The sequence below is a fragment of the Giraffa tippelskirchi genome, chromosome 8, assembly GCF_054371585.1.
Source record: "Giraffa tippelskirchi isolate mGirTip1 chromosome 8, T2T-mGirTip1v1.2.pri, whole genome shotgun sequence".
NCBI classification, from domain to species: Eukaryota; Metazoa; Chordata; class Mammalia; order Artiodactyla; family Giraffidae; genus Giraffa; species Giraffa tippelskirchi.
The window spans coordinates 19,670,878-19,695,535 of NC_137282.1; the positions used below are offsets into that span (position 1 = coordinate 19,670,878).

Below are 24,658 nucleotides of genomic sequence, written 5' to 3' on the forward strand. Positions count from 1 at the left end.
AGACAGAAATTATTGAACAAGTAAGGGTCTGTGTAGAGGAGTTCCAAGAACTTTGAAGAGTAAACAATGAGGCTGAATTTTTTTTTTTTCTAACCTCAGCTCATTTTTTAAGTCCACAAACAAGCTCGCCTCCAGATGCAGAAAGGACCTCCCATTCTCCTGTTGTTGTTTTGCCTTTTTGTCTTTCAAAGGAGGTTCACCTGGTTTACAATCCATCTATAGGGAAGAGAGGATTCAACGTAAAAAGCAATTAAATGGTTGAAAATTGTCAGAATATCTTAAATACTGAGTAGGAATAAATCATCAGCTGTTTTTATAATATGGACTGAACATTTCTGTCTTATTTATGGTCAGAGAAAGAAATTACCTTTTTTGCTTCATTTAGGACTGTATTTCTTCCAAACATAGCAGAGAGTACAAAGTAGTGGGGAAAAGGATGATTATAATACATTTATTACATTAAGAAAACAAGGGAAAAAAGCATTTTCTTCTTTTATAGTGTTTTGTGATAGCCACCATTTGTTAGTATTTATCACAATTCTGAAAGATTTGAGAAGAGCTAAAATAATAAAAAGCTAGAAGGCGATATAAGAACAGAATTCTAACGTTGGGTGTTCAGTTAATGAAGGCATGCATACATTTAAGAATATGCCCAAGTCCCTAGTTTATTAAAATATATTGTAGCTCAGCAGAAACCTTTGAAATCCCTCCGTAGCCTTTCCTGTCTTTTGGCTTTTAAAGATGTTAAAAAAGTTGTTACTTAGTTTTACATTTTATTGAAGTGTCAAGTTCTCTTGTAAACTAATAATTTTATATACAATGGTGAAAGAAACACTGGCTCTTTAGTTTTTTCAACTTCAAGACATTAAGATTAAATAGGAAATTAATCAATGTTTCCTTTGATATTATGAAGAAGAAACAAAGTTGCATTATTATCTTACCTTTTCTTTCTTGTGTGTGAAAAGCCCATTTTTGCTCTGCCTCTGTCCATAGGACACTGAATTTCCTGGCCTGAGCTGCGCTAAGGTAGTTGGCCTTGGGAAGTAGAATGCTAGATTTCTCTTTTCTTATTTTGATTTGCAAAAGAAATGGCAGTATTCTGGAAAGTCCTTAGTCCCCTGGCCACTTGTTTTTAAAAGTTCTTGTGAAAAAGATCTAATCATGTTGTCAGAGAAATCACCTGTTTGTTTCATTGGAAATAAATGGTTGAGTGACAAGAGGCTTTTGCAAACTGAAAGGAGGCCTGCGTGTCAGGTGTGAGTCCTTACCTGCCTTCTGCAGATACTGACTTGACTGCCAGTCTTGCAGCCTCTTTAACAAGGGAACTTGGTGGAATGTTCTTGGCCTAGAGTGCGTTTCTTCTTGTGGGATATTTACCTACGTGAGATTCAAGTGCTTTGCTATCCACTTCAGTATTTGAAAGCATGCTGTGTGTTTTGCTATTGGAAGAGTGCATCTTGGTGAGTTGAACTTGGGCCACGTATGGTATTGCCTGAAGTATCCTACTCTCCAAATTATTCAAGGTCGATCTTAAGAATAATTGGAAAGCCACCCAAAGCGGTAGGCAGAGAACTGGTAGATGATCGTTTATAAATTTGATCCCTTTGATTCACTTGGTGACTCAGCACCTTGCTGCCTCTCCCTAGTCAAGTGCCTTTTGTCCCTGTTTAATTTCTTACACACTCTGTACCTCTCTGAAGCCCTCAGTTTTGCCTTGTTCTGTGGCTGTTTGTGGAGGTCCTAATATCTCTTGGTTAGTTTGTTCACTGGTTTCCTCCAAGCAGGAAACACGCCAGAGGCTCTGTGGCCTCCAAGAACCTCTGAGCTGTCTGCTAGATGACTGGTCTTTACGAGAAGTTTTTTTTTTTCCCCGTTGAAACTCACATCTGTGAGTTTCACTCTGTCAGATTCCCAGGTGGTCCTCTTGTGGTCATTTCCCTTTGTCCCGTGTCCCAGCGTCCCTCCCTGGCCCCATACTTGTCCCTCTGGTGTTCTCATTGTGACTGTATTTCCAGCCTTGCCCTTGAATGGGCCCTTCACTTTGACCACTGAAGCAAAGCAAAATTCTTGCCTTATTCTATCTCACTTTTAGATTTACTGGAATTTGAGCATGACCTAGTTGCTTGGATTGAATTAGTCATTGCTTTTAATTTTGCAAAGGTTATTAAATATCTCTTTAGTTTGGCATTATTAATATTGATGCCGCTCGGCTTTTGTTTTTGTGGTGAGTCCTCTTTGAACTCTCTTGGACTTTGTTTCACGTAAAAATCAAAACCTTCATATTGCAGTGGAAGAAAGAAACTCCCTGCATAACAGAATTCAAAGTCTTGAAAGGCCATTGGGGTGTTCAAATTGTTTTAAATATTCGAGGCCTCTTCTTCAAACTCTAGAATCAACTCTCAAGTCCATCTCTGCACAAGCAGTTTAGAATTTCCTAGAGAAAGTATTTTTTAATTTGTTAACAGATGTTTTGTGCATCCTCTGCCACCTGTTCATCTTATTCCCCAGGAAATCTGACCTGTTTTATTTAAACTTATTTTATATTGGCCTATAGCCAATTAACAAACAATGCTGTGACAGTTTCAGGTGGACAGCAAAGGGACTCAGCTATACATATACATGTATCCATTCTCCCCCAAACTCCCCTCCCTTCCAGGCAGCCACATAACATTGAGCAGAGTTCCCTGTGCTCTATGCTAGGTCCTTGCTGGTTATCTGTTTTAAATACAGTAGTGTGTACATGTCCATCCCAAACCTCACCTATTTTAGTTCTTACTCATTCACTTTATCTAAACACCTAGAAAATGTATAGGGTCTACTTAACAGGGTCGTTTTGAGCATCAGGCGAGAGACTGTCTGGGAAAGTAGTTGTTTTCCAGCATTTGGAGGAAGTGAGGGGCTTCTGCTCTATGTACTTGGGGTAGGGGAATGTGAGGGTCGGTGGTGGGGTGGTTGCTGATATTGGAGTGAGCATTTCTGGTTGATTTCTTCACCTACTAACTTGCTTCTCTCCATGGAAGTTTTAATTAAGGATCTGACCATCCATCTATCAGGGAGGGTTTTTTATTTCTAAGCAGGGGACCAGTGCTGGCCTCATCTCTTGCCCTCTCTTGTCTGCCGCAACCGTGGCCTGCCTGTGCCCAGGGCTGGAGAGAAGAGTGGTTTGTGTTTCAGGCTGTGCTTGGGGCAGGCCCAGCCAGGCCTCTGTTCCCCCTGGTTCAGCTGCTCTGATTGCAAAACCAGTGCTGAGTCGCTGTCAAGTTTACCATCCTCTAGAGCTCTCTACCTGCACTTCAGAGAGGAGGGCTGGGACACCCCATTCTGGCTGCCTTCTCCAGTCCTTCTCCAGCACTCATGAAGCTGACCCTCCAGTCCTGGCTTAGTGCCTCGAGTCCATACGGCTTCTAGAACCCAGAGTGATCGACAGGCATCTCAGATAGCCTCCAAATATATATGATGACATGTCTTTTTTTTTTTCTTTTCATTTTTACTGAAGTGTATTGCTTTAAAATGTATTCCTACTGTACAACAAAGTGAATCAACTGTACATATACATATATCCCCTCCCATTAGGATTTCTTTCCCATTGAGGTCACCACAGTACATTAAATAGAGTTCCCTGTGCTATAGTGTAGGTTCTCACTAGTTATCCATTTTATACACAGTATCATGGTGTATATATGTCCATCCCAGTCTCTCCTCCTTCCCCACCTTTCCCCCTTGATATCCATATATTTGTTCTCTATGACTGTGTATGACATGTTTTGTCAAACCATCAGGGCCCTCTCCGTGTACAGCATGTCAGTTTGTTCTGTGGTTTTACCCCCACTTCTCTGATGTCTCATGTGATGGCACATCACTTCCCAGGTGGTGCCTGGCATAGGGCTGAGCAGGTAGAAGGGACTCAAAGCAGATTGGATATTTTTCAAAAACTCAAGAAATTCTAGTGTTTCTTAATTGATTCCTCAGCAGAGTGCTTTTTGTAGGTTGCTTGTGATGTTCTTTTTCTCAAAGTGTGTACTTTCAGAAGCGTGTATAGTTTTCCCATGGAATTTTTCTGGCACATCAGTCCTTGACCTCCTGTGTCCATCCTCCTGATCCTAACAGAGATGGTGAAAGAGTGGTGAAGGGGCAGCTTATCAGGATGAGAAAGTGACTGAAGCATGGACATTGGCCGCAGAAAGTTTCCACCACCTGATCTTGCAATCAGTCTCTTTGAGGCAATGGGTGCTTCCCTCCCTCCAGTATCATAGCTCTTCCTTTCTAACTAGCTCCTGACCCTCCTTTGACATTGTCCTGTAGATGTGGGAAAGTATAAATGGTAAGGAGAATGAAGATGTGATGGTGGTGATGCAGAAACGAAGGGGTTTGCTGTGGTGGGTACCTGCTGTTTTGCCTTCTTTCGAGTGTTGTTAATTTCCAGAAGCTCCTTCCAGCGTTCTTGCTGGTTTAAGTTCAGAGGAGACCATGGAAGAGTTGCTAGCTGTAACAAAGGCAGCGCTGGTTCCCACATGCTACAGGCTATGGTAACGACTCCCAGACACCATTGCCAGCAGGGCTGACTTATTTGTGGAGAGGGAGGAGAAAACTTTTTAAGTTATTTTTATATTTGGCTCTGAATGCAAGAAAACATTTTCTCATTTGTCCTTCCTTAACCTAATCTCTTAGATAGAAATAATGATGCCTTGTTTCTCCAAGGGTAGATTAGTGAAAAGCCATCAGCAAACTTCTTTCTCTTTAGCTCTCTGTTTACAAAAAAGTAGAGAATACAGAAGGAGAAAGAAAGCCGGAGTGGGGAGCACAGGAGCAGGGGAGAGGCCCTTGGGTCCTGGTGAGATCCCGCAGAGGTTTGCATGGGCTTTGCAAGCCTGGAGCCTGGTTTACTGCCTCAGGAAGGAACTTCCTGCTCTGGACTGGCAGTCCTAGGCACCCGGGCCCCGTACCAGCTGTTTCCTTTGCTTTTGCAAATCTGCGCACAAGGGTGAGTGGGAGAAGGTCGAGAAGGAGAAAGGAAGTTGTGTTAAGTTGTATCAAGACTGCTCTTTGAGGGTTCTCTGTGTCGTGCATGTCTTTCTGCTTTTTTGGGTGGGCTGGTTTACCGAGTCTAGTCCTGCTGCTCTTCCTTCCTTTCCTTTTTATTGAGGTGAAATTCACATACGTGATATTAACCATTTTTTAAAACAATATAGTTTTTCTTTTTTAAAAAAATCATGAGTAACCCCGGCAGAAGTATTTAAAGTCAAATTTTTATTTAAAGAATTCACATGTTATGATTCCTTCTACTGCCCATCACCTTGGCTCCTCAATGTATGGGTCATCATCTTCAAGATAACCCTTTTAAAGAGGGCTTTTGCTAAGATAACAGTTACTGTTTTAGTCCGTCCACACTTCTTTTGAGTTGGGCTTCTTTGATCTCCACTTGAACATGGAATTGCTTCCAAAATTCTCCATCTGTAATCTTTGGGGTCCAGTTTCTTTATGCAATTTACTTTAGGGCCCTGGAAGTTGTAAGAAGTACCTTGCTATTTTGCAAATGATCTAAGGTAGATTGTTCCTTCATCTTTGCTAATACTGAAAAATTTTGTTCCATCCAGCTTTCACTCATGAGCCTAGCAAAACAGGTCACAGGTCTCCTGTCACCTCTGCAATAAAATTACTGTGATGACAGTAAAACCTGTGTCTCAGTGTGGCCACATCAATAATATCTGGACACCATGAACAACAGTGCCCATTTGCATCTAGAATGAGGCTTGAAATGAACAATTTTTTTAATAGCTTATATTCCATTTTATTTTTTTAATTAATTTTTATTGGAGTATATTTGCTTTAAATGTTGTGTTAGTTTCCGCTGTACAGCAAAGTGAATCAGCTATACATATACATATATCCCCTCTTTTTTGGATTCCCTTCCCGTTTAGGTCACCACAGAGCTGAGTAGAGTTCCCTGGGCTAGGTTCTCGTTAGTTATCTATTTTATGCACAGTATCAATAGTGTATATATGTCAATCCCAATTCATGCCACCCCACCCCCCACCCCCCATTCCCCTCTTGGTGTCCATATGTTCATTCTCTACATCTATGTCTCTATTTCTGTTTTGCAAATAAGACCACCTATACCATTTAAGATAAACTGTTTTTGAGTGAACAGTTCCCTGGTATTTAGTGAATTCACAGTGCCTTGCAGCCACAAGCGTAAGGCAGGTGTTTCTGGAAGGAAGGAGCCGATGAGGTTGGTAACTTCCTTCCTGGGGTGAATGGTCTGGGATTCTTTCGCCAGGCTCTTTGTGGCAGAGAGACTTCAGAAGGGATTCTTAAGCTGGGCCTTGAGATGCTGCACTGATGGACATCTTTTAACACGGCTGCCTTGAGAATCCTCTTCCTTAGTGTTGATGAGAGGAGCCTTCTGGTCTGTTCCGTGTGTGTGTGATTTAACGGGGACTGACACACAAAGGACATGTAGGAGAGAAGCACGCGTAAGTACCATGTAATTACTGTCTTCTGGATGGTGCTTTTTCCCCACATAGATTTTGAGTAGAGCTCTGGCAGGATTGGCAAGGCCGTAGGCATATATCAGGGTTAAGGGGATGGGGGTTGCATTAATTCAAAATTAGGTCGTTACCAAAGACAGACAAGTATATCATAAGTTTATGAGCTGGATGCTGTCATCAATCACTGTTGAGTACCTGCTGTATATGGAAGTCTGTGCCAAATTAGGATTTTTAGGAGAATAAAAAAATACCTGGCCTTGGTCATGAGGAATCAAGATGGGATTTCAGTTGATGTAATTGTTGATTTTTATAGATGTGGAATCTGATCATATATGAAGAAATTTCGTTGCATGTTTGAGGAATGACTAAACAACACTGGTTTTTTATTTCCTAGAAGGAAATGTCATATGGAGGAAAACTTGGGTATAATTTTGAATTTGCTTGACATAGTAATTCTTTGCAGTTATTTATAGTTTAGGTCACTTGTTTGCAAGAAATCTCAGACAGATCTTGAGAGGATGCTGAAAAATGAAAAGGCATTGTATCTGAGTGTTTCTCAAAACTACTGAAACAAATCAGCTTTTTTGAGGAGGGAAAAAAGCCTCCTCTTCAGGAATCTTTTACATTTCTTAGCGTCATTTGTGGATTTGCTTCTGTTTTGAGACAAATTGACATTAGCAGTGATTTCTGAACCCCAAAGACTGCATGCACACCACCTCCAAAGACAGTCTAAATTAAATTGGATACCGTCATGTTAAAAATATATGGCTGCTGCTTAGAGATGTCTTTGTTAAGGAACGCTTTGTTGGGGTGGTTTTCTACTCTTAGGCTATTAAATGTTGACAGAATTTAAAGAATTAATTTTCCTAGATCCTCTCCACTTCCAAAATGAAGCATGTGATCTTGACATCATATTAGTACTGTGTTACAGTAGCAGTGAACTTGAAGGTAGCAGAACAAGCCTTCCTTTCTTTTCTTTCCTTCCTTTTTTTTTTTTTTTTGAAAAGAGCGAGTTTAAAGAAGCTAATAGGGAAGGCAAATATAAAATAAAAAAATAATATTTCTCTTAGGTACAGTTGTTTGAGTCCTCACTTTGTTGTTGTTTCCAGGGGATTCTTATTTTTCATGCCATAGAGGTTGCTGTTATATTAATCATCACATCAGTCACTCTGGGGTTACAGAGTTGGGAGAAAATATGAGAGTAACACTGTTGCGTTCCTCCTATGTTCTAGAGACAATGCAAAGTACTTCTTATGTGTGATGTCACTGAATTTTTCCAGCAGCCCTAGAGGGTTGGTATTATCATTGTCCTGACTTTCAGGGGGAGAAATTGAGGTTCACAGGGTTGGGTTCCCTAGAATTAGAACACCCTGGGATTTCAGCCTTGACCTCTGCTTCTACCCACTCTCCCGCCCTGCTCCTCGAGGTTGGGTTGCCCACTGCCCCCTAGGACTCACAGACTCACCTCTGTCCTCCTCTTTCCTAAATGTCCATACTGTGTTACTGCATGCTGGCCACCGTCTCAGTGTTGGACATACGGGGTCCGATAAGGCATAGACCTGCCGCACAGAGGTCAGCAGTGGTCACGGTCAGGCGCTGGGAACAGGTGAGGTCTCAGAGGGGTTCCTAAAAGGGCTGCACTGCAGCTCAGTGCAAGATTTCCCATCTCAGTCAGCCCTGGAGAAGTGGGAAAGGGTATTTTAAATTAGAAAGGCTCTTAAAAAGGTGGAGGGCATTCAGATTGATTAGCAGGCCATGCCTTGGGGTGGGTGTGTGTGCCCCAAAGCAGTTGGCAGTTGTCATAAAGAAGAGGCTTCTCGCTGTTAAGTTTCATTTATGGCCTGGTCAGAGTTTGCCAGTGGCCACTACTGGCCTAGGAACTAGAGTTTTGGGAGTGCTGCCCTAGCTCATTCCTTGTCCATCAGACAGGGCTCTGTTGAGACCATGGAGGGGATTTATGGCTCGGAGGACCTAAGGGTGGTTTCAGATGATTTGCTCAGACTCGTAGTCACTGTCGGGCTGACAGAGCACCTGTCCTGTGTGGTCCCAGTTAAGCGTGCCCCGGCCCCTTTCTCTGTGCCTGAGTCCAGAGAGAACACGGACATTGGCTGTTTCCCCAGCCAGATGGCCGCATGCCTCTGTGATCCCTAGGAATGTATCCAGAACATCGATTTTCCTGACTTGAAATCTTACCATAACAGATCTTGCGATAAAGGCGAATTTGGCTGTTACACAGTTAGCATTTTATTGTGGACTGTTTCCTGTCTTTATTTCAGGCTTTCTTGTGACACTGCAGACTGACTGAAATACCATTTTTTAAATTAATTTTGCACTGATGGACTAGCATATTTTATGCCCTTCATTTGTTAGGATTTCACTTATTGCTCTGTGATGGCATTTTCTTTTTTTTTTTTTTGCACCTTTCTTCATATCCCCATTGGAGTGTGTCTCCCCATGCCTCTCAATTTATCAAAATATACTTAGTTATATTTTAATTGAAATCCTAGGAAGTGCAAGATGTTAAAAAAACTTTTCATTTTGTTTATATTTGCTTAATATTTTTGACATGAAACCCTTGGAATTTTGTGTTGTGTTTTAAAATGGAAGTATTATGTCGGTTATTCGCAAGGGCTCTTGAGATTCTGCTGGGTTCAAGTCCTCAGTCCACCACTTACTTGTTAGCTGTGTGACTTTGGATATCGTAATAGTTTCTGTCTCATAGGCTGGCCATGCAGATTGAGTTAATACAAGTCAGATGCTTTGAATGGCACTTGACTTGTGGCAGGAATCCCATAGGTATTAGCTTCTGCTGTTTCTACCATTATTCCAGAAAGATCTACTTGGAAATCCTAAAGATCTATTTGGAAATCAGATAAGCTTATGGATAAAACTCCTCTGTTTTTCGTAGGAGCATAGTGCAGTGTGATTTGTATTCATGCTCTTTTCAAAATGCATTTTTCTTATTATTAAAATATTTATAGTCTTGAAGTGTGAAGAGGAAAAAATATAGACATAGTTGGTATCTAACATAATTATACATTTTGCTCTATTTCTTTTCAACTTTTTCCCTTTAAGTTTAGGTTTATTAAAATGTGCTGTGCTTAGTCACCCAGTCGTATCTGACTCTATGCGACCCCATGGACTGTAGCCCACCAGGCTCCTCTGTCCATGGAGATTCTCCAGGCAAGAACACTGGAGTGAGTTGCCATGCCCTCCTCCAGGGGATCGTCCCAGCCCAGGGATTGAACCCAGGCCTCCCACATTGCAGGCGGATTCTTTACCATCTGAGCCACCAGGGAAGCCCATTAAAATGTCTAGTGATAATAGTGATAATCATACTGTGTAAGTAACAGTTTTCTTAACCTAAGCTACTGTGAGTATGGTTTCATATTATTAGTAGCTACATGGTAATTATAAATGCTCGCATAATAGTACATCAAGGAGATTTTTACCTTTGTTTATTTAACCATTAAACACTTGAGTAGTTTCAAGTTTTGTTGTGAGTAATTCTGTGATGACTGTGCTTCTTTATAAAGGCTCTTATTTGGGCAGTAATTCTAGAAGCGAACTCAATGAGTCAAAGGCAAAGAATGTCTAATGTTTGATACATGCTTACGTTGCTTTTCATTTGGGAAATACTGTGCTGCCTGCATGGGATGGTAGATTGATTTCACTGCATTTCCTCAGCATTGGCCATCATCTTAAAAATACACTAACAATGAATGGGAGGCAATATATCACTGATATATCAGATTTTTAATTAGGGAACATGCTTATTTTCTTATATGAATGTTGCCTATTGTGTTGCTTTCTCTGTGGATTGTCTAAGCATGCCTTTTGGGATCATCTTAGTGATAATTGATACATTTTTTTTAAATCACAGTGATTTCTTATAATCACAGAGTTCAGTTTATATTAACTCTATATAGGAAGGATGGTAACCTTTTGTCTATCAAATTGTCAGGGAGGGGAACATTTCCCTCTACCCATCTTGGTTGCTTTGACTGGTCTAATAGTTAAATTGACACAAAGCAGATTAATAGGAGGAAAAAGCAAATTTAATTTCATAAGGACAGAGATCTTATAGATATGGAATCCAAGAGGTAACCAAAGGTGGCTGTTTATATATTTTTTAGACAAGGAAACAAATTTGTGAAGAACTGACAAGACAAGCTTAGGCTTTGGTACTAATTAATGATGAAACTAAGTAGAGTTTGTTTATGTACCTTCTTTACCCTGAGTTCCCTATCTCCAGTGATAAGAATGTCTCTTTACCTCCTGGTATAGGTGGGCACTTTTCACCTGGGAGATTTGTATCCTCCTTTCAGGAAGGACAAAGGAGGGTCAGAGTGTCCTTGCATTGGCTGTTTCTTAAGTAACTTTAATTCAAAATTATATGTCACTGTGGCGAATTTTGGGGTGGCCTGCCCTAAATCCTGTTTGTACCTAAGGTGTTGTTTTCTGGCTTTTTTGCCTTTTCAATATTTAAAAAATTTCATTTGATACAATGAATTGATGACTTCCTTTGTAATTAAATGAAATACCATTATGATTTTTCTAAATACAGAGAAGTAATAGGAGGGACCACACAGTGAACCATAATTCTCTACCTATATAACCTCTACTGCCAATAAAAAAGTAATACTTGCACATGGATGGCATGTTCAAAAGCAAAAGCCCCTCAAAGCCCCCTTTCTTATCTTTAAACTGTTTCTAGTTACTGCTTTCAAACAAGATAAAACATGTATTTGCATATATTTTAACCTGAAAGAGATCATGCTGTATTCATTGTTCTGCACCTTGCTTTTAGTCACTTAAAATATATTTTGGACATGTTTTCATATGGGAAATTACAAACCTATTGTGCTTCTGTGTGTGTGTGTGTACGTATACATAATGTTCTACCAATGGATGTACTGTTTAGTTAGTCCTATATTGACAGACCTTTGATTCTTTTCAGATTACAGTTTTTAAACTAAGTTCTCCCTTTCCAGAATTTTGGGAAATACTCAGTTTTATTTCCTTCAGAGTTGGTTGATCCCTCTTTGTGCTCAGGACACTGTTGAGATACAATTAGAAAAAGAAAAATCTCTCAGTCACATGATGGGACTTAAAAGAGGGGCTGGGGAATTATAAAAACTTAACTCTGATTTAAAATGAGGGTAATCTTTTTAATTGACTTCTGTGATGCCTATTGGAATACCATTGTCTGCAACATAATTCTGCATTTACCAGCTTAATTCATCCATTATAACGTGATGTAATGTTTAGACATGGCAATAACTACAAATCTTGCATGTCTACAGATAAATATACCACTGATCAAAATAAGACAGTGGCAGCAAGAATAGTACTGCATCGATGGGGGATGTCAATGAAAAATAATGGCTAATAAACCATATCTCATTGGCTCAAAACATTGCTTCTACTTTTCTATCCCAACTACCATCTAAAGGCCAGTGCACCTAGGCCAGTGGAGCAGTTTTCATTTGTGCTTTGTAACTAGCCCCAGAGTTCCACACCATTTATTTTCTTGCCTTAGCTTGGTGTGTTATCCATAGATGTGCCTGGATATTTTATCCTGGGACTAGTAGGGGTCCAAAATTTAAGAGATTATCCAAACTGTTTGTGTGTGTGTCATGAATAAAGAATGGGTCTAACCCAGCCCACTAAAATGGGTTTGATGTGGAAGAACAGTAAACAATTAAATTCCGATAGAGTGGCGTATGTGTTTAAAAGCTATTTAGTTGTATGTTTTGCTTAAAGCAAACAGAATCATCCCCAGTCAGATTCTTGGGGAAAAGAGATTGTACCCAGGGTTCGTTGAAGTGTTTGGTCTTAAAAATCCTCCCTCTTACAGGAAATGTCTAAATCAGTACAGACAGCATGGTGGGAAAAAGGAAGCCACATTTTCTTACTAAAGCGAATATATTCACTGGGATGACCTTGGCTCACCTTAGCTGCACATCGACATGGCAGAGCTGGGGCGTCTTTGACTTAGGGGGCTTGTTTGATTATGAATCACTTGTTGTTCAGTCGCTCAGTCGTATTCAACACTTTGTGACCCCATGGACTGCAGTTTATGGATCACTTGGGGAAGAGCTAAAAAGCGAGATACGAAATTTCCTAGAACACTGTGATGCCCCCAAACAGCTCACTGGTCTGCTGAGAGCTGGGCCATTTTGTGTCCAGGTTACAGAAACAAAAAATGATATGCCAAGCCCCCATAGGAGGATGCATGTGTCCCCTCTGCTGACACCAGTCACCCCCAGATTGCTAGGGGCAATCTGGCACGGCCCTGGTCGTGCCTTGCTTTAGCTTGGGGCAGGTGTTCTTTCGAATTCATTTCCTTCTCAGGAAAAACACATGTGCTCCCTCTGGTTACTGTATACTGTAATGTGCACCCTCCCTGGCTGGTACCTTGTTTCCATCTTTTTTCCCTTGGTGTAGGGGGGAGGAAAATTCCCTAGTGTTCTGGTTGGTCATTTCAAGAATTTGTCTTTGGGGCTTTTGGGTCAGGTTTTCCTGTAGCCCCACAGAGCTTATCGATTCTGTGTTCGCCTCTCACCCACTTCTTGAAAACTGTTGAAGCATCTGAGCTTTGTGCGATGGGGCACAGCATTAAAAGCTCGTCCAAATAGCAGGGATGGTCGCATCTTGTCGATTACCAGGGCTGTTAAATTCTCTTGTGGAGCCGGCAAGACAGGTGACAGTTTCCAGGAACTGAAAAGCTGCTGCATACACAGCCCCAGGTGTTCCATGAAGGTTGGACCACTCGTGTCATCCCTTTTTACGGTCCATAAATCTGATTCATTGTGCCATCTGGGACTCAAGACACGTTTATTCGTGGGCAGGGGAGTCTCCATTGAAATCAGAGCCCACTGTAAAGCGGGAGGAAGAGTCTGGAATTAGAATGGTGTACATTGTTCTTTGTTAGAAAAGAATCCTGGTTCTCTGGCTGTAGACAAATATTTGCTTTTCAAGAATCTGGTGGCGTGTCGGTAGCTTTGTTCACATCCATGTGGCAAACACGCTCTCACGCCTTCTAAGGGTGCAGGCACTCACATCGTGCTGATGATTTGATAATGCTCAGAATCTGGGTGTGTGCTACTTAAAATACCTTTCTGCTTCCTCCTCCACCGACTTAGCTAATTTCTCTAACGGGACAGATCTTTATCCCAAGGGGTCTATGTAGCTTCCGCTGGAGGGTGATATTGGAAAAAAGTCCCTTTAGCCACAGCTAGAGATGCATATTGCCATGCGGCTTCCTTGTGTTAAGCTAAACCAGCATCAGAAAAAAAAGAAACCTGTGTCTTTTACCTTTTAAAGCCAGTGGATTAGGGAGGAAAGAAGCCCATACCTCGGGGAAGCCATCTTGAACCTCAGTTTCTTCATCTGTGAATGAGGAAAAATAATTCTGACACTTGCTAAGCATTTGCTTAGCCACCTCAGATGTTGTGAGGATTAAAATGACCTCATGCACACCAAGGGTCCAGGGTAGTTTCTACCATGTAGTGAACACTCAGTAAATGTTAACTGGTGATCCCTGTTTACAGGGAGGGACACCGAGGCACGGGAGTGGGGGGGGCTGAAGAATGTGGCCAGGTGCATCCAGTACGTGGCAGGGCCCACCTGCCAAAAACAGGCAGTTGGTTGAATTAAAAATGAAATAACGTATGTGAAAGATGTATGTCTCACTCTGCGGTGTCAGACTCTATGCACTAACTGGGACTCTGCCATGACGATAAGGCAGGTGATGGGGAGCCCGGGGTGAAGAGGAAGGCAGTGGTTTAGGAAAGTGGTGCATGCAGGAGAAGGCAATGGCACCCCACTCCAGTACTCTTGCCTGGAGAATCCCATGGACAGAGGAGCCTGGTAGGCTACAGTCCATGGGGTCGCTAAGAGTCGGACACGACTGAGCAACTTCACTTTCACTTTTCCCTTTCATGCACTGGAGAAGGAAATGGCAACCCACTTCAGTATTCTTGCCTGGAGAATCCTAGGGACGGCGGAGCCTGGTGAGCTGCCGTCTATGGGGTCACACAGAGTCGGACACGACTGAAGTGACTTAGCAGCAGCAGTAGCAGTAGCAGCATGCAGTAAATGGACAGTTGCAGTGCTGCAATAAATGCTGGGATAAAAAGATCTCCAGGGGCCAGGAGGGGCTTGAGGAAGGGAGATCTCTGGGGCTTTGTGGGTGGGGTTGGATGGATGAGAGCAAGTCTCTAGCTGAGTGGAGGTGATGCTAGGGGACTTTCTGCAAACCACCAGGTCCACTGAAGTGCAGTGGAGTCAGAATGGGGAAGAGGAGTCAGCTCTTTCACTTATCAGTGTACTTGCTGCCATGTCAATATTTTTTTTAGCCTGTCTACCTGATTAGCTAAACTTCTTGGCAGAATTCTTGGCAGCTTGATAGAAAGCTGAAATATTTTGATTTGATTTGATGATTTCCCCCCCTAGGATGAGAAGGACATATTGAAGGGTTAAATGGGCAAACTGTCAAGTTTAGTGTTTGTAAGACCACTCAGGGCAGCGGCATGGAAAATGGACTTGCATGGAGTGGGAATACAGTCAGGGGATCACTCCTGAGGTCATTCAGACTCTGTGTTATGTGATACAGGCTCTCAGGCAGGTCTCTGGGAATGAAGGAAACAGGCCAGGACGTTATTGAGGGCTTCTCTGCCTGGCTGGGAGATCTTGAGCAAGCTAGGTAGCTCGCTGGGCCTCATTTTTCCAGTCTGTGAGGAGGAAAGCGTGTCTCTTTGATCTGCTTGTATTGGATGGGGTGGATTTTAACTGTAATGAGAAGAAAACTGGCGCATTTATTTTTAAAAGAGAAAGCAGAAGCTATTTGATAAGATTAATTTCAACAGAACTGATATGTGTATGCTGCCTGCTGGCTTAATTGGTTTATGAGGGCTGTCTAGGCACCCTCCTGTGATGGATACCCAGTGAATTCTAGTAGATTTATAGTCTTAGGTTTATAAGTAATGTCGTTTGCAGAAGAATAAAGTTCCCCATTTGTTCCTCAATTTGGAAGGATCCTATAAGAATCAGCGACTTTATAAATATCCAGCAACCTTTCACCACTTTAAAATATTGAAAGGATAAATGGTGCTGATGGCACTGGCTTTGCATCATGAATTATGGATGTGGCATGCCCTGGAGATCTTTATGGCTGTGCATAACGAATCTTCTTTGTTCTATCTTATTTTCAGTGGGGTTGCTTGTAAAAGAAGGGGTCAAAGCAAATCCATTGAAGAGATCTGTTTGCTGCAGGATGATTTTTTTTTTGGCCATCCTATTCTGTTAGTTGCTTTTGTTGGTGCTTTGTTTCTTTATTATCAAATTGGTCCACAGTAGGGTGGGATTTGGGGACAGTGGCAGAGGACCCCCTGTGGAGTTAACAGCTGTGGGTCAGGCTAATGACCCAGCAGGGGGCTGGCACACCCCTTGTTGGTCTCTGTGTCTCTAAAGCAATTCTCTCCCTGCCCCTTCTTCCTCTGAGCTGCAGCCTCTTTCAGTTCTTCAAGGCAACAAGCCCCACGAAGATATTTATGCTCTGTATAGAAGTGGGTTAGGCCTTAACTACTTTTCAACCTAATAATAATTAAACAGAATAAACTGGAATAAATTATTAACATGCTCATGATCTTTTCTCCCAGTTAATTTTCTCTAGACTCTCAGTGCAATTAGAGAGGATTAAAAAAACATGGAACACAGGAGGGGATTCGTTTGTACTCTTTCCCCCTCGCCTCCCCTCCTCTGGCAAAGATTCTTTTAGGATCTGAGTAGGCTATCAGAGGTATTGTTTACATTTCATACATGGAGGAATGATGACTGTAAGTAGAAGCTGGTGGTCACATTGCCCCTTTTAGTCACTCATAACTTCTTTCTATAGTGAATGTACTATCTACTTCATGAAAGTGGAGTCTCCCAGACCCAGGTGTCAGGCCTGCTTCATCTAGAATCAATTAGAAAGGGTCTACCCATGTATTTCACCATGGTTAGGTAAGCCATACTATCAGCCCTAAGATGATCATTGGTGAGATGACTGAAGGCAAATATCTAAATAATTGACAGTGGCTCCAGATTGGGGCTTCCCTGATGGCTCAGTGATAAGGAATCCGCCGGCCAGTGCAGGAGACACAGGTTCAATCCCTGGGTTGGGAAAATCCCCTGGAGAAGGAAATGGCAACCCATTCCAGTGTTCTTGCCTGGAAAATCCCACTGACAGAGGAGCCTGGTGGGCTGCAGTCCATGGGGTCACAGAGTCAGACACGACTGAGCACGCACCAGATGAGGCTCCAAGGTCCATGGCTGCCTCTGGAAGTGCACCTCTACCAAGGGTTGGCTCCCGTGTATTCATCAGAGCTCCACAGTATAGTCAGTTGCATAATTTTGAAGCTACTCTGATCTTAGTGGTTCATCACAGTTTTAGCTCATACTAAATTTTAAAAAATCTTTGCAAGAAACATCACTTAATTCAGTTTGTCTATATTGTTAACCAAAAGAAACAACACAGTGCTCATGAAATGTAGAGGAATGGGACAGCGCCTGCCAGGTAGACATTTGTCAGGATACGCATTCACTTAATCCTGTGTTCATTCAGCGGGAGGTCGTTCAGGCTTCCCAGCGAGGGCCGGGCATCAGGGGACATCCAGCAGAAATCACCCTCAGAGCCTGTCCTCCAGGACCTTGGTCTAGAAAGGAGATGAGGCTTGGGCACCACTGTGATACATTGTAAAATGAGTCTAGACCCAGTGTCCTGAGGATTCAGTGGAGAAAGAGATTTAGCCCAACAGAGCAAATCATGGGGAAACTAGAATTCCACTTACAGGTGGTAGAAAAGGCATGTTGTGAACAAAGAAAATCACAAATCGTCTTTTTTGCTTCTAGTTAAGGTGATAGTTGCTCAGTCGTGTCTAAGTCTTTTGAGACCCCATGGACTGTAGCCTGCCAGGCTCCTCTGTCCATGGAATTCTCCAGGCAGGAACACTGGAGTGGGTTGCCATTTCCTTCTCCAGGGGATCTTCCCGACCCAGGGATCAAACCTGAGTCTCCTGCATTTCAGGCAGATTCTTTACCATCTGAGCCACCAAGGAGCCCCCTCCTTTTTTTTCTTCTCAAGGATCGTTAATCAAATCCCTGGGCTTTTAACCTGTTAGCTAAAAAAGTGCAGTAATCCATAATTTTTGAATTATCATTAGCCTATTCTCTTGTAATAGTACTTTGCATTGCTTTTCAAATCCTGGGATTGAAATAATAATTAAAAAGTAGAAACATGGATTATTTTAAAAAATTTGTATGCAATGCATATAGGGAACATAATGTACCTCCTTTTATTTTGATGCTATTTTGGAACATTTATTTTCTTTGCTATCTTAGAAACAGTTTACTAGGCATACTACTCGTAGTGTGAGATTACATTTTTAATTTGGGTTGTAAACGTGGGACAGTTTTTATGGTGAAGAATTTAGTGCATCTATCTAGGCTATTAACCATTGTGATTTTAATAAAACCATATTCTTTGTTTAATTGCCTTTGTTTAATTGCATTCTGTGCTAGCATAGACTGGAAGAGCTCAATCCATCTGCTTTATTGTCTGGTTTCTTTCCATCTGAGTCCTGTTTTCTTTTCCCTTTTCTATTATACTGATGTGTCTTAGTAGTATGGGAAATATTGTGACTATATTTTGTGTAGCTGAACTGTATGCTAAAAGTAGATCATACAAAGCTCTCTCTCCTCTGTTTTTGCTCAGTAAATGATGGGATTATACTTTTAGAATTGTATCAGATATTTACCTCCTCATTCTCTAAAGCCTCATTATGTAAATTATCTGTACTTTCTTGATTCATGAATTCATACTGTGGTTTTATTTGGGGATTCCTCAAGGTAATTGCTTATTTGGGTGGTTCAGAAGATCAGAGAGATCCAAGTCATATAATGAACATTTTCCATCACATTCAGACGGTTCTGTCTTCCTCAGAAAATAAATGAAGCATTCACTGTGACCCTAAGTCAGAGACTGGAGAAAGAGAAAATCAACCAGTGGTCATTTAGGATGACTTTTCCTTTTTCCCAGCTCTAAGAGTGATCTTTACTAGATAACCAAAGTGCCCTCTTCTAAATCCCCATTTAAATGCCCGAGTTTTATCTTCTGAAAAATAATGATCAGGTAGGAAAATGCCAGATTCCCTGAATCTCTATCTTCCTGCTTTGAAAAAGAGCATAATAAAACCACTTCAACAGGGAGTAAAGCTCTCCCCAAATTGCCCAGCCAAGTCCTGTGAGACCCAGCATTAGACCATCTTCCTTATCTCCTCCTTTTGAGGCTGGCATGGTTGGTACTTCCTGTGCAGAGGGAGAAAGGTGGAGGGGGCATGGAGTATGCCAGCTTTGCCATGGGAGTGGTCCCTCCTCATCCTGACTTTGCCAGTAAACTAAGAGCACACAACTCTCCTATAATAACCAGGTGTATGACCTTTTTGTCCTTTTTAGACTGTGAAAATTTAGTTTGTCTAAGATTGTTCCTTGTTCAGTTTCTAAGTTGTGTTTGACTCTTTTCCACTCCATGGACTGCAGCACACCAGCTTCCCTGTCTTTCACTATCTCATGGAGTTTGCTCAAACTCATGTCCATTGAGTTGGTAATGCCATCCAACCATCTTATCCTCTGTCACCCCCTTCTCAGGCCCTCAGTCTTTCCCAGCATCAGGGTCTTTTCCAATAAGTTGGCTCTTCACATCAGGTGGCCAAAGTATTGGAGCTTCAGCATCAATCCTTCTAATGAATATTCAGGGCTGATTTCCTTTTGGATTGACTGGTTTGATCTCCTGTTGTCCAAGGAACACTCAAGAGTCTTCTCCAACACCACAATTCAAAAGCATCAATTGTTTGGCGCTCAGCTTTTTTATGGTCCAACTCTCACATCCATGCACACCTACTGGAAAAACCATAGCTTTAAGTATATAGACCTTTGTTGGCAATGTGATGTCTTTGCTTTTTAATATGCTGTCTAGGTTTGTCATAGCTTTTCTTCCAAGTTTCTAAGGTACTGAATGTCAATTTGGGGAACAAAAAGTAATTGACTAAGGGGCTGTATGGTTTAATGAAAGTGAAAGTCTTAATCACTCAATGGTGTCCAACTTTTTGTGACCCCATGGACTAGAGCCTGCTAGGCTCCTGTGTCCATGGGGACTCTCCCGGCAAGAATACTGGAGTGGGTTGCCATTTCCTTCTCCTGGGGATCTTCCTGACCCAGGGATCAAACCCAGGTCTCTGGCATTGCAAGCAGACTCCTTACAGTCTGAGCCACCCAGGGAAGTATGGTTTAATAGTGTGACTCAGGTTTTTAAATTGATACAGAGTTGATTTACAATGTTGTGTTAGTTTGTGTTGTACAAAAAAGTGACTCAGTTTGGTATACACACACATACACACGCACACATTTTTTTCTATTCTTTTCCATTGTGCCTTATCCCAGACTCAATTTTTATAATGTGTAGTTAACTAGGAATTTCAGAGAAGTTGCACTTAACTCACTTGGAACAGCCTAAGATTTGACACTTGAGTGATTTTAAATTGCACTCAACAGACATTTTCTAAAATGAAGAGAAGGTGTCCAGAGAGTAACTGATATCAGGTGTCATTTGTTGCTTTTTGACGTGATTCTCCCCTGCAGGGCTTTCCTGGGCCATGGCCCTGGTTGGGCTAGCAGTCCTTCTGAGTTAAGGTAACTAGTAATCCGTGCCTTCACCAGCTTCTACCTGTTTGTCTCCCTGCGTATTTGTAATCATTATATCCAGGAGTTTTCCATTTTTATTTTTGGTTGCACTAGGTCTTCCTTGCTGCATGCAGGCTTTCTCTAGTTGCAGTCAGCAGGGTCTGCTCTTCATTATGGGGCACAAGCTTCTCATTGTGGTGGCTTCTCGTTACAGAGCTCAGGCTCTCGGTGCACAGGCTTCAGTAGTTGCAGCACACAGGCTCAGTAGTTGTGGCTCCCAAGCTCTAGAGCACGGGCTCGGTAGTTGTGACACACAGGCTTAGTTGCCCCTCAGCACGTGGAATCTTCCCAGACCAGGGATTGACCCACGTCACCTGCACTGGCAGGTACATTCTTATATATTGTACCGCCAGGGAAGTCCCAGGAGGTTTCAATTTTGCCTTTTGAGTTTAGTTTCTTCAAGAAGAGCTAAGAAACAGTTTCTAAACCTCTGATTTTTTGAGACTTTTTTTTAAACCTAGGTAGACTCTTAGTTGATTTGTTTGTGATTTGTTCGGAAACTAGATATGCTTTTTAGTAGTTAGTGTTACTCAGTCATGTCCGACTCTTTGCGACCCCATGGACTGAAGCCCGCCAGGCTCCTCTGTCCATGGAATTCTCCAGGCAAGAATACTGGAATTGGTAGCCATTTCCTTCTCCAGGGGATCTTAATTCACACATAAAGCCAAAAGAAATCTCAAGTATCTCTAAGATGAGAAAATTTCAGTGCTATGTTAATAACTTTAGGATATTTCATCTCAGTTCCTGTTTTTCTTCCCTCCTTCTCTCCCTCCCTCCTTCATTTTATTATTGTTTTTCTTTAAACAGAGCCTAGAGCCTATAGGTGAGTTTTATCTTGGGATGCAACTGGGAAAATTCATGATAAAATACATTTCAAAAGTATCTGGTAGATAGTTGTACACATTACAGGAAGGGAATAGATAACTTTATGCTGATTATAGTTCTATAAGACAACATAAATATGTTTGAACATTTTAGGGGAAAGAAATGTAAAAAGAGCTTTCACCCAGTTATTTGAGGTCTTCTGCATTTGGACATGTCTGAAACACACCTAAGTCAACATAAAAATATTTAGGATATGAATTTGGGCCAGGGAACGTTGAACATATTTTTACTCTGTAATTTTTCATATGAAGATGTTGTGTCGCTATTGTGTGAGTCTGGGTGGGAGAGGGAGGAGACAGAGTCACCATCCGCAGCAGGCAGCGTGAGCAGTGCCCCTGTTGTCATACCCTGAACAGCTCTCTTGGTTCTTGGCAACAGGCTTGGTTGGCCTGCAGGTGGAAATATCTGTTCATTCAATTATTCATTTGTGGTTATAGCTGGTTAGGGGTAACATCCAAACTCAGAAAGAACTAGGTCACAGCACCCCAAGGAAATCACTCTCTGGGGCCACCCAAAGTGGTAGGAGTCATGTGGTCAACACAGAGGTTAGCAACCTTTTGGTAATGTGGTCTGGAGAAATTTAAGGAGTAGAGACCAAGAATCTAGGGGATCATGGCTGGTGGCACAAGAGCATGAGTGGTAACAACCTAGATGAGAGCCTGTTGTTGATAAGGTCAAATGAGTAAGAATTCTTTGTGCTGTATCTAAGCAGGAAGTAGATGAAGGGCTTTGAAGCTTATGGTATGTGTGGAAAGGATGGGGAGATGAAGTGAGCAACAGCATCAATTGGAGGTCTTATGTTGTATCCGTTGGGGGCAAATTGTCCCCTGCAGAATCAGTCATCAGTTTTTAAATTATTTAAAAATAGGTATTCTAATTTGAAGGCTTCCTAGCTGGCTCAGAGGGAAAGAATCTGCCGCAGATTCAACACAGGAGCCGCAGTAGACGTAGGTTTGATCCCATCCCTGGGTCAGGAAGATCCTCTGAAGTAGGAAATGGCAACCCGTTCCAGTTCTTGTCTGGAAAATTCCATGGACAGAGGAGCCTGGTGGGCTAAAGTCAGTGGAGGTCTTAAAGAGTCAGACATGACTGAATAACTGAGCACGCACACGCATACACACATATTCTAAGTTGAGGGATTTACACTACCTGATTTCAAGACTTCCTTTGAAGCTCAGTAATCAGGACAGTGTGGTATTAGTGTAAGGATAGATAAATCGGTCAGTAGAACAGAATGAATGTGTACATATATATTATGGGGTGTATATATATATATAATATTTATATATAATGGGTTAATTGATTTTTCACAAAGGTGCAAGAGTAATTCAATGAGGGAGGGATACTAATTTTAAGACATAGTGTTGGAACAATTAGATATCTGTGTTTATAAAAATGAACCTCAACTTGTACCTTGTACCATACGTACAAATTAACTTGAAATGAGTCATAGATCTAAATGTAAGAGCTAAGAATATAAAATCTTACAAAGAAAGCATAGGAGAAACTCTCTGTAACCTTTGAATAGGCAAAGTTTTTTTTTTTTTTAAGCATAGAAACTATATGAAAAATTCTGCTATCCAGTATAGGACTTAAAATGAAAAATTTTGGTCTTCAAAAGATCTGTTAAGAAAATTAAGAGGCAATTTATAGTTCAAGAGAAAATACTTACAGAACACATGAATTAATGTGGTATGTGTCTTGTGATCCTATCCTTTGTATATTAATATTTTGATAAGTAAAGCATGTTACGAGGCTAGATCCAGATTTCCCATTGGGGAATTGGTTGTATTGGGCTATTGGTTGTATTCTGTTAGGTTGAACTATATGAAATTGCTGATATCCAGTAATTTTTTATCTACAGAAGTGTCAATTTCCTGTTAAGAAAAAAAATTTGCTTTCTAACTTATTAGACTTTTGGCAGCTGTTATAGCTCAAGATTATGTGGCAGTGGTCAAATTTAAATGGTTTTGTAAGCCAAAAAGCCTATATTTTTGTTCTAAGTTGCTTATTTTCTTTTCCTCACTTTTTCAGTTCAGTAGATGTTTCATGTGTCTCTGTCACTTTCAGGGCACTCTACTTGGAATTACAGTGGATGGATATACAGATCAGTTTGTTGCCCTTGCTTGGAAGAATTTAGGGGATGAAATTAAAAGACATGTATAGACTTGGCTATAAATCATGATGGTGAAATACAACTCTTAGTCATTGTTGTCTCTGTTGTGGTAACTATAAGAAGGTAATTGGATTTTCTTATTGAAGAAGTAAGTGGTTGTGGATGTGTATATATAAATATCTGTGCATGTGAGCCTGAAGAAAAAAATGGAAACAAGACCAGCAATTTGCATAAAATTAGAGTCTCCCAAGAATGAGCATCTCTTAACCTTTTTCAAGAGAAGCCTGTATAGTTTGCTATTACTTAGTGGATGACCTTGCACTGACTCTTCCTTTAGTTATTAGGTGACTGTATTGAGCCATTGGTCATAAATGAGTGATAACTGCTTAAGGGGGCTGGCTTCTGGTTGTCTTTGTGGCCTTTTGTTTGGTGTCCAGAAGATGTGGGGAAAGTGGCTGTCACTTTATCCTAGATTTCGTTGCTGGGGTGGTGAGTGACTCAAATGAAGAGTCCTGGAAAAGTTCTAAAGACATATCCTAGAATTCAATACAGCAGTGTTTCCAGGCTGGTCAACTCGATGCCCTGTTTCCTTAGGTGTCTAAATGGAGACCCATCTGAGCAAAATGGAAAACGATAGAATGCATGTTTTATGCTTCCCAGCTCTGGTGAATTTCTTCCTTCTCTTTTCCTAAAATCCAGGGGACTGCGAAGGCACATGGCTATTATTTTTATGTAGAGTAGATCTATACTGGCAGTCAGAGATGAGATGCTTGATAGTTGACACATATTGACTGTAGTTGATAGTTGACACAATTGACTGTTGTTTTTGGTCCTCTGCCCCAGAAGAGTGTGTTCCCAAGAAACGATGCTATGTAAGTGGGATGGCTTTCCATGTTTTGTTCTGTGCTCTGTATGAAGCCTCATGTCTGTGTGTGTGTTCTCTCTGACAATAGCTTTTACTCTTGATCAAGCCTTTGCAGTTCTGAGAGGGAACAGGCATACTCAAATTAAGCAGGGCAGTAGTTTTTTTGGTGCCATTGTGGGACAGCGGTAGAGAGTACATGTTTTGTACTCTTGGCTACACATTGTAGCCAAATGTGGATCAACCCTAGATCCTCCACTTAGGGTATATAATCCTGAGCATGTTATTTAATTTTGAGCTGCCACCTTTCTCATTTGAAAAAATGGAATTAATACTGAGGTCACTTAAGATTGTTGAAAAATAGACACTAAGTGCCAATATTCTTTTAAAAATTACCATATGGTAAAATTGACTTTTTTCAGTGTACAATTCTATGAATTTCAACTCATGTATGGACTCATGTAGTCACCACCACAATCAGGGAACAGAAAAATCCTATTCCCCCCAAAACACCCCCCTGCT

At 41.4% G+C, this 24,658-nt stretch overlaps 1 protein-coding gene and 1 non-coding gene across 4 annotated transcripts in view; one reads left to right on the forward strand and one right to left on the reverse strand.

Moving 5' to 3' along the window:
* The window catches only part of MFHAS1 (multifunctional ROCO family signaling regulator 1), a 109,178-nt gene that overhangs the window by 5,053 nt on the left and 79,467 nt on the right, over positions 1-24,658 (forward strand). The window lies entirely within an intron of this gene.
* On the reverse strand, positions 5,618-5,751 carry LOC145519319 (small nucleolar RNA SNORA1). Its single transcript, XR_014063725.1, has one exon. It is a non-coding gene; the product is annotated as a small nucleolar RNA SNORA1 (small nucleolar RNA).